Here is a 9,661-nt window from a genome sequence, read left to right on the forward strand (position 1 = left end):
TTCAGTCTGCAGGTGTCTTTAAATCTGAAATTAATCTTGTAGGCAGCATATTCTGTCACCCTATGTCTTTTGATTGGAGCATTTAGTCCATTTACATTCAAAGTGATTATTTTTTTTAACAATTTTTATTTGAGAGAGAGGATACATGAGTGGGAGTGGGAAAGGATAGGGGGAGTGGGAGAAGCAGACTCCCTGATAAGCAGGGAACTGGATGTGGGGCTTGATACCTGGACCCTGAGATCATGACCGGAGCTGAAGGTTAGATACTTAACTGACTGAGCCACCCAGGCAACTCTCAGAGTGATTATTGATAGATACATACTTATTGTCATTTTGTTACTTGTTTTAGGGTTATTTTTGTAGTTCCTTCTCTTCCTTCTCTTGCTCTCTTCTCTAATGGTTTGCTGTCTTTCTTTAGTGATAAACTTGGATTACTGTTCTTTTTGCATATCTATAACCAGTCTTTTTATTTGTGGTTACCATTTGGTTTACATATAACATCCTCTGCATATAACAGTCTACATTATGTTGATGGTTGCTTAAGTTTGAACCCATTCTAAAAGCACTAATTATTTATTCCTCTCTTAAAGCATTTTAGGTATACAATGTCCAACTTCACATCCCTTCATTTTGTGAGTCCCTTAACTGATTTTTTTTGTGCCAATTTTAAATACAGTTTTATTTAAGACATTGCATTTTCCACGTAACAATACAGTGCTTATAAAGTGCAATGTTTATTTCCTTTCCCTGTGCACATATTCCATATTCAAGTATCAAGAATGCCCAGTTTTTTTTTGCTATAGCAGCTCAACATTACAACTGCCATGGAATTTGCTACAAATTTGGGTCCTTTGAATATTGTGTGTGGAACAATGCTCAACCTATTTATTCTCAAATTGGTTTAGTCAACCTCTTCAATGGTGGGCCCAGAGGAGGCACCACCAGAGGGAGGAGCTCCACCACCTCCAGGCATTCCTCCTGGCATGCCCCCTGCACTCTGGTACAGCTTGGTGATGATGGGGTTGCAGACTTTCTCCAACTCTTTCTGCTGGTGTTCAAATTCTTCCTTCTCTGCAGTCTGGTTCTTATCAAGCCAGTTGATGATTTCATTGCACTTGTCAAGAATCTTCTGTTTGTCTTCATTATTTATCTTGCTCTGAAGTTTTTCATCTTCAACAGTTGCTTTCATGTTGAATGCATCAGACTCAAGTGAATTCTTGGAAGATACCTTGTCCCACTGTTTCTCATCTTCAGCTTTGTACTTCTCAGCTTCCTGGACCATGTGCTCAATATCTTCCTTGCTCAAGTAGCCCTTGTCATTAGTGATGGTAATCTTGTTCTCTTTTCCTGTGCTCTTATCCACGGCAGAGACATTGAGGATACCATTAGCATCAATATCGAAAGTGACCTCAATCTGAGGGACACCACGAGGAGCAGGAGGTATGCCTGTGAGTTCAAACTTTCCAAGTAGATTGTTGTCCTTGGTCATGGCACGCTCACCTTCATACACCTGAATAAGCACACGAGGCTGGTTGTTGGAGTAGGTAGTGAAGGCCTGTGTCTGTTTGGTAGGAATGGTAGTATTCCGCTTGATAAGAACAGTCATGACTCCTCCAGCAGTTTCAATGCCAAGAGAAAGTGGAGTGACATCCAACAGCAGCAAATCTTGAACATTTTCAGATTTGTCTCCAGAAAGGATGGCTGCCTAGACAGCTGTACCATAAGCAACAGCTTCATCAGGGTTGATGCTCTTATTCAGTTCTTTTCCATTGAAGAAATCTTGGAGAAGTTTCTGAATCTTGGGGATATGGGTAGAACCACCCACCAGAACAATATCATGGATCTGAGACTTGTCTAACTTGGCATCCCAAAGAGCTTTCTCTACAGGGCCCAGGGTGCCACGGAACAGGTCAGCATTTAATTCTCCAAACCGGGCATGAGTGATAGAGATATAGAAGTCGATTCCTTCATACAGAGAATCAATCTCAATACTGGCCTGGGTCCTGGAAGAAAGTGTACGCTTAGCACGTTCCCAAGCAGTACGGAGACGAAGAACTGCCCTCTTGTTTTCACTGATACCTTTCTTATGTTTGCGCTTGAACTCTGCAGTAAAATGGATGACCATTCGGTTGTCAAAGGCTTCTCCACCTAAGTGGGTGTCTCCAGCTGTGGACTTAACCTCAAAGATCCCATCTTCAATAGTAAGGATTGACACATCAAAAGTGCCAGCTCCAACTTTTTTGTCTAAGCCATAAGCAAAAGCAGCAGCAGTTGGCTCATTGATGATTCGAAGTACATTGAGACCAGCAATAATTCCAGCATCTTTGGTAGCCTGATGCTGAGAATCATTGAAGTACGCAGGTACTGTGACAACTGCATTGGTAACGGTCTTCCCAAGATAAGCCTCTGCGATTTCCTTCATTTTCATCAAAACCATAGAAGACACCTCCTCTGGATAAAAGCTTTTTGTCTCTCCCTTGTATTCTACTTGGACCTTGGGCCTGTCAGCATCATTCACCACCATGAAAGGCCAATACTTCATATCAGACTGGACAACAGCATCATCAAATCTCCGTCCAATCAGGCGTTTGGCATCAAAAACTGTGTTGGTGGGGTTCATCGCAACTTAGTTCTTCGCAGCATCACCAATCAATCGTTCGGTGTCTGTGAAGGTGACATAACTTGGGGTGGTCTGGTTTCCCTGATCATTGGTAATTATTTCCACTTTCCCATGCTGGAAGACACCCACGTAGGAGTAGGTGGTGCCAAGATCAATGCCAACTGCAGGTCCCTTAGACATGGTTGCTTATGTGTGGGCCTGGCTTGGGTTGAGAAGAAGACAGCAATCCAAAGATCGAGCCCCGCGTTCAATGAGCCCTTAACTGATTTTTGTAGATATAGTTAATTTTACGGCTCTTGTGGTCCCTGCTTTTCCTGTTCTTGCCTACAGTCCTTTCTTTCCACTGAAAAAAATCCCCTTTAATCCTTTTTTGTAAGGCTGATTTCATGGTAATTAATTCCTTTAACTTTTGTTTGTCTGGGAAACTCTTATCTTCCCTTCTATTCTGAATGAAGGACTTGTTGGATATTCTTGGTTGCAGTTGTTTTCTTTCAGCACTTTGAATATATCATGTCCCTCCCTCTGGCCTTCAAAGTTTGCTGAAAAAAAGGTGATTGCCTTATGGGGTTTCCCTTATTTGTAACGTTTTTGTTTTTTTCTCTTGCTGCTTTTTAAAATTCTCCATCACTATTTTTTATCATCTTCAGTACTATGTGTCTTGATATGGACCTTGTGTTGATTTTGTTGGAGGCTGTCTGTGCCTGCTGGATCTAGATTTCTGTTTCCTTCCTCAGATTCAGGAAGTTTTCAGCTATTATTTCTTTTTTCCTTCTGCTTTTTCTAGTCTGCCATTTACTCATCTAGTGTATTTTTAATTTCCGATATTTAGTTCTTCATCCAATTGGTTCCTTTAAGGTTTCCTCTCTGTTAAGGGTCTCAGTGATGTCCTCCACTCTTTTATCAAGTCCAGTGAGTATCTTTATGACCATTACTTTAAGTTCTCTATCAGTCATTTTACTTATATATGTTTCATTTCTCTTTTGCTGTGTTTTAGTCCTCTTCTTTAATTTGGGGTATATTCCTTTCTCCTCATTTTGTCTAATTTTCTGTGTGTTAGGAAAATCAGCTACATCTCCTCTTCTGGCAAGCAGTAGCCTTACGAAGAAGGGGTCCTGTAGTGCCCTGTAGTACAGCATCCCCTAGTCTTCAGAATCTGGTGCTTCATATCTGTCTCTAGTGGGTGTTGGGTGTGCCCTACTGTTGTGGCTGAACTGCATTTGCCTTAGTCTACTTCTGCAATGACTCTCTTTTCCTGTTGTGAGCAGTGTTTGGGCTCTGTGGTGTTAATAGGCCAGTGAGGGTCACCTTATGCTTGAGTTGGGTCAGACCAGGTGTTTGGCAGAGCTGTGGTCACTCTGAACTGTAGGATGCTCTCCTTGTGTTCTCCTCTGGGAGTTTTTCACTGGTAGGTAGAGCCTGCATTCAGATCAGAGGCCACTTATAGGGCTGCAGTTGAACTGGTGGTATGTGTGGTTATCCTTCCCTCTCCCCAGGGGCAGGAGTCACTTTGGAGTACTGGGGCTGCTTGCACAGTGCTATGTTTATTCCCCCACTTTGGATGTATTCCTGCCTCTCTGGGTTAGAGGGAGCACACCTGCAGAGGAATGTAGGGGCAGGTCATGCTTTTGGCAAGTTAGGTAGAGAATGCTTGTACTGCACTAGTTCCTGTAGGTGTTCTTCAATATAGGCTGGGGAAAGGGGTGGTGCAGAGGAAAATGCATCTACCGGTTCTTCATTTCTTGGAATAGTCTCCCAGAGATGTCTGCCCCTCTAGCACATACTCTGAGGTTATTAATGAAACTTTCCTCCCTGGGCACCTGGCTGGCTCAGTAGGAAAAGCACGTGATTCTTGATCTCAGGATCATGGGTTTGAGCCCCACATTGGGTGTAGAGATTACTGGATTTAAAAATTTTAGAAAAAAAAATTCCTTCCTCTATATATTGGATATTTTTCAACTGTGGCTTCTATACTGTATCTCAGTAGGGCTCTTTGTTGTGCTGTCTCTTAAGGGTGTGGACTCAGTTTCTTCTTGCTCTCTTGGCTCTCTCAGCTGAGCTACTGATTTTAAAGTTCCAGGAGTGAAGCTCCAATGATTATAAGAATTTGAGAAGTTAAGTTTCTCTGGTTTTCATAGCCAACTGTTGTGGGGATTTGTCTTCCGAATGGGGGTTTCCAGGCCTGGGTGCCTGGTTGGGGGTCCGTTCCTTTCCTTCTCCATGCTTGTGGTGTTGCTCCCTCCTGTGGACAGTCCTGCGGGTCAGTTCAGCTCCTGACTGCACCTCTGTCCATCCTACCTTCTTCAGTGTGGCCTCTTCTCTACATTTAGCTGTGGAGATCTCTTCGGACCTTCTGACAGTCCGAAGGTTATTTCTACTGATGTGAGTGTTATCTAGTTGTATCTGTGGGAGGGGATGAATTTAGGGTCCTCCTACCTTGTCATCTTTCTATCACACTCCAAATACCAAGATGAAAGCACCTCCCATAAATATTTTGGTGGAGGGGGGGGGAGCAAGGTACATGTAATATATTACTGCGGGTGTAAAATAGAGGTTTTTTTTTTTTTTTTTTTTTAGATTTATTTATTTATTTATTTGACAGAGAGAAATCACAAGTAGGCAGAGAGGCAGGCAGAGAGAGAGAGAGGAGGAAGCAGGCTCCCTGCTGAGCAGAGAGCCCGATGTGGGACTTGATCCCAGGACCCTGAGATCATGACCTGAGCCGAAGGCAGCGGCTTAACCACTGAGCCACCCAGGCGCCCAAAAAATAGAGGGTTTTGTATACGTGAAGAAACAAGACCAGGCGAGAATATGACACATGATGATAGTTTTTTTTTTTTTTAAAGATTTTATTTATTTATTTGACAGAGATCACAAGTAGGCAGAGAGGCAGGCAGAGAGAGAGAGAGGAGGAAGCAGGCTCCCCGCTGAGCAGAGAGCCCAATGCGGGACTCGATCCCGGGACCCTGAGATCATGACCTGAGCCGAAGGCAGCGGCTTAACCCACTGAGCCACCCAGGCGCCCCAACACATGATGATAGTTTTAAGGTGCAGCAATGTGGATAATGATTTTTATTTTCCAAACATTCTTTAGTGCTTTTGTAACTTAAAAAGTAAGATCAAGGAAAAGTAAATGCCTAAGCAGCTATGGGAAGGACGTTTCTTAAGCTCTAATGATCTCTCACTATGCTGTTGATTTCTGGTGCAAGTTAATGTAAGCACACTATCCATTTCACAAGTCTTCATTGCCCTGTTATGTTCAGAGGCAGAGTGCTAGGACTTGGTTTTAGTTAACAGTCACTTTAGCACCAAGCATGTCTGTGCTTTGTAAAGTGAGAATTTCATATATAGCTACACATAGGAGAAAAGACTGAAGTTGAGAGAGGTTTTTGCTTTGTTTGAGGCTTCCTAACTGATCTATTTCTGTTAGTGATTATCTTACACGGTGCCATAAATCAAGGCACCTGGACACTTTTCTTGGCTTTTATAACTGAACCTTAACTTTCATTATTTTACCTTTAGACATTATACTCCCCCCCCACCTTTTCTTTTTTTTAGCCCAAATATACTTTATTAGCACAAAAAAGCAGCCATAACAAGGCACAGCAAACAAAAACATACATTAGCTATCAAAGGGTTAATGTTACATACATATAGCTTTTCTTTTTTGTAGCCTTGGCAATAGCCAACAGGATGTAAAAGAATTTTCTGTAGCAGCAGGTAAGGAAACCAAGGAGCACTCACCAGTGGTAACAGAGCACATTAATAAAAAGATACAAGAATGGATTTGATGAGTGCAAAATGTCTAGGACAGAACTGTAGATTCAGTTCAGTTTTAAGAAGCAAGCACTAGGACTTGGTATTATTTCCAAAATAGCTTACACTTCCTTCTGTAGCTACACTAGTGGGTCTTGTTGACAATTTGGTCTTAATAGAAACATTAAGGCAGATAGCTTCTATAGCTACATGATCTGGTACTAGTTTGAGAAACCTGGGGGTATTGAGATGGTAAAATCAATTAAGTCCAGTATATTTCTTCATTCTCTGTGTTGTATGAAATGTAGCAAACTCATAAATATCTTTTATTGATCTGCTTGGCTATACAGGTGACACTTCAAGGGCTGAGCTGGTAACTATTATTAGAAGCACCTATGAAAGTGCCTGAATTAATAGTCCAAGTTAGATTGCCAGTTGATGCTGAATCTCTACGCTAGTCCTTGAATTTCAATACTTTTAATTTTTTCCCAAAGTCTTGGCAATAAGTACATAAAAAGTTTTTTTTTTTTTTTTTTTTTGTTTGCACAGATGAAAAGGCAATGATCCTAGATTGATTAAAATTCATTCTAGGCTCAGACTACTTGCTTATGATTATAGCTTCCTTAACTGGCACGTAAACTCACTTTCAACTGTGGCTTATCTCCTATAAAAGATATGATTCATTAAAATTGGAGCGATTTTCTTGATTTATATAGTTTTCATGTGTCCTTGGCAGGGTTTCATTCAAATTAGTAAGTAATCAAACTGCCAAGGGAGGCTTGCAACTGGTCTTCTAATTAGTTTGGGATGGCAGCGCGTTCATATGAACCCACATAAGAAGCCAGAAAAAGGGTGTAACATATTTTAATTGTTGTCTCAGATCAGAGTTTCATTTGATATTTTTATTTTCAATTTTTTGAAGTTGAAATCACTCTATATATTCAAGAGATACTACCTTCTTTATATTTTTTCTTCAACTTGGCCACCTTCTCCCCACCCCTCCAGGAGGTTATCAGATTGATAATGGAGAAGATAAGACCTTTCATAAGCAGAGTTCCTGACTGGTTTGAAAATTATATATATTTCATTATAAAGTTTGGCAGGTAGTAGTCTATGGTAAAAACAGCATGGGTTTTGAAGTTAGGCCAAGGTTGGAATGCTGATGTTCTAGTCACTACTTTTCACAACTACTATGTATGTTGGCAAATTAAGCCTTTTTTTTTTTGCTAATATACTTTTTTTTTAAAAGATTTTATTTATTTATTTGACAGACAGAGATTACAAGTAGACAGAGAGGCAGGCAGAGAGCGAGAGGGAAGCAGGCTCCCCGCTGAGCAGAGAGCCCGATGCGGGGCTCGATCCCAGGCCCTGGAATCATGACCTGAGCCAAAAGCAGAGGCTTTAACTCACTGAGCCACCCAGGCACCCCCAAATTAAGGCTTTTAACTCACAGTTGCCTCAAACGTTAAGTTGGCATATAATCTTTGTCCTGCTAGGAAGTCGTGAGACATAATAAAAGAATGAATGTAAGTCTGGTTTTCAGTTTGGTCTTGAATTCAATAAGCATTCATTGATTATCCACTACTTTCGTTCATTTTTTTTTAATGTTCTATTAAAAAATTTTTTTATTAACATATAATGTATTATTTGCCCCAGGAATACAGGTCTGTGAATCGTCAGGCCTACACACTTCATAGCACTCACCACAACACATATCCTCCCCAATGTTCATAACCCAACCACCCTTTCCCTATACTTTCTTAGCATCTTTTTAAGAATACATCTTTCATAGGACTTCTTAATCAAAGGATGTATCACAGAATATTGTACTATGGTAAAAGAGTAGTTGATATTTTATCATCTGGAAACCTCTCTTGCTATTTATTTCTACACATCTGTTATATAGTAATGACGGTTCATATTTATTATAGTAATCCTAAACCCAGAGGCTCTATCCAAATGATTAAAGATAGGGTAGGTCCTATGCTTTCATCTTTAAGAATTTTTATTGTGTTCTAGTTCCTTAAAAATCAGTAATCCTTTTAGGCACAAGCAAAAAATCCATAATTTAATCCCACATATTACTTTTAACAATGATAAATATGGAAACTATCTATTGACCAGAATATTGTTGTTGTTGTTGTTTTTAAAGATTTCATTATTTATTTATATATTATTATTTATTTAAATATTTTCTCTGCTGAGCAGAGAGCCTGATGTGGGCCTCTATCCCAGAACCCTGAGACCATGACCTGAGCTGAAGGCAGAGGCTTAGCCCACTGAGCCACCCAGGCGCCCCCAGAATATTGTTTTTTATAATCATGCCAGATAGCAAGTCCATTGAAAATTAAGAATAACATAATAAGAGCCTCCATTATCCAGTGCTTACTATGTACCAAGCTCTGTGTGTTTCTCATCTTGTTTTATTTAACATTAAGTTGAACCATGCAGGATGTGTGTTATTATCCTCATTCACAGATAAAGGAACTCAGAGATTAAGTAAAGTGTTCAAGGTCCTATAAGAGGTAAATGGCAGAACCATGACTGAATCTATGGTCATCCTTTTCAGCCACCTTATTTCAAAGCTTTGGTTCTTAACCACCATGCAATTCTAGATAGCTTTTTTGTATATAGCTACTCTTAAATATTTTTCATATGCCCTGTGGTCAAACTCTTTCTCTCTGAATGGGCCTATGCTAGGAAATGGTACCTTAGGATACATGCTGTATTTAGTAAGTCAAGACTCAACAGGAGGGAAAATGTACTAGCAGTAGCAAAGTTGGACTATATCTCTGGACTCTGTAAACAACACTGTGTCTCTGCAGTTGATGGGTTCGAAAGGTGACATCGTCTTTAACATCACTATTGAAGGCATGGGGATTTAGCATGTGAAAAGTCCATTGTGAGTCATTCCCCCCACAACATGAACAGAATGTAGTAACAGAGGTGCTATGTATCACTTCAGTAGAAAATCAAAGTGAACAATGGGAAGGCTTGCTGGTAACACTTGCAGAGATGACCCGGCAACATTAGCCTGTGACTGAGAGGGGTTCTAATGTCAGTAGAGACATTCTTAAAGTTGGCAGCCGTCTAGACTGTTGTATGTACGGCATGTGCTCTTTGTCTGGGTGGAGTGTGTACAGTATTGTCGAATTCTCTATGGATCTGTAATCAAAATAATGTTAAGAACCAGCTCATCTAAATTTATCCTTACAAAAATGATTTTAAAAAAGGTAAAGTTTAAAGAGTGAGTTGAAGGTAATTTCTTTCTTTCTTTCTTTTTTTTTT

At 40.4% G+C, this 9,661-nt stretch overlaps 1 pseudogene across 1 annotated transcript; it reads right to left on the bottom strand.

The window, feature by feature from the left end:
• Positions 1 to 664: 664 nt before the first annotated feature.
• LOC309848237 (heat shock cognate 71 kDa protein pseudogene) lies at positions 665 to 2,800 on the bottom strand (annotated as a pseudogene). Its single transcript has one exon. The product of its transcript is annotated as a heat shock cognate 71 kDa protein pseudogene (transcript).
• Positions 2,801 to 9,661: the final 6,861 nt, after the last annotated feature.

Source organism: Mustela nivalis (genome assembly GCF_964662115.1).
Source record: "Mustela nivalis genome assembly, chromosome: 14".
Classification (NCBI taxonomy): Eukaryota; Metazoa; Chordata; class Mammalia; order Carnivora; family Mustelidae; genus Mustela; species Mustela nivalis.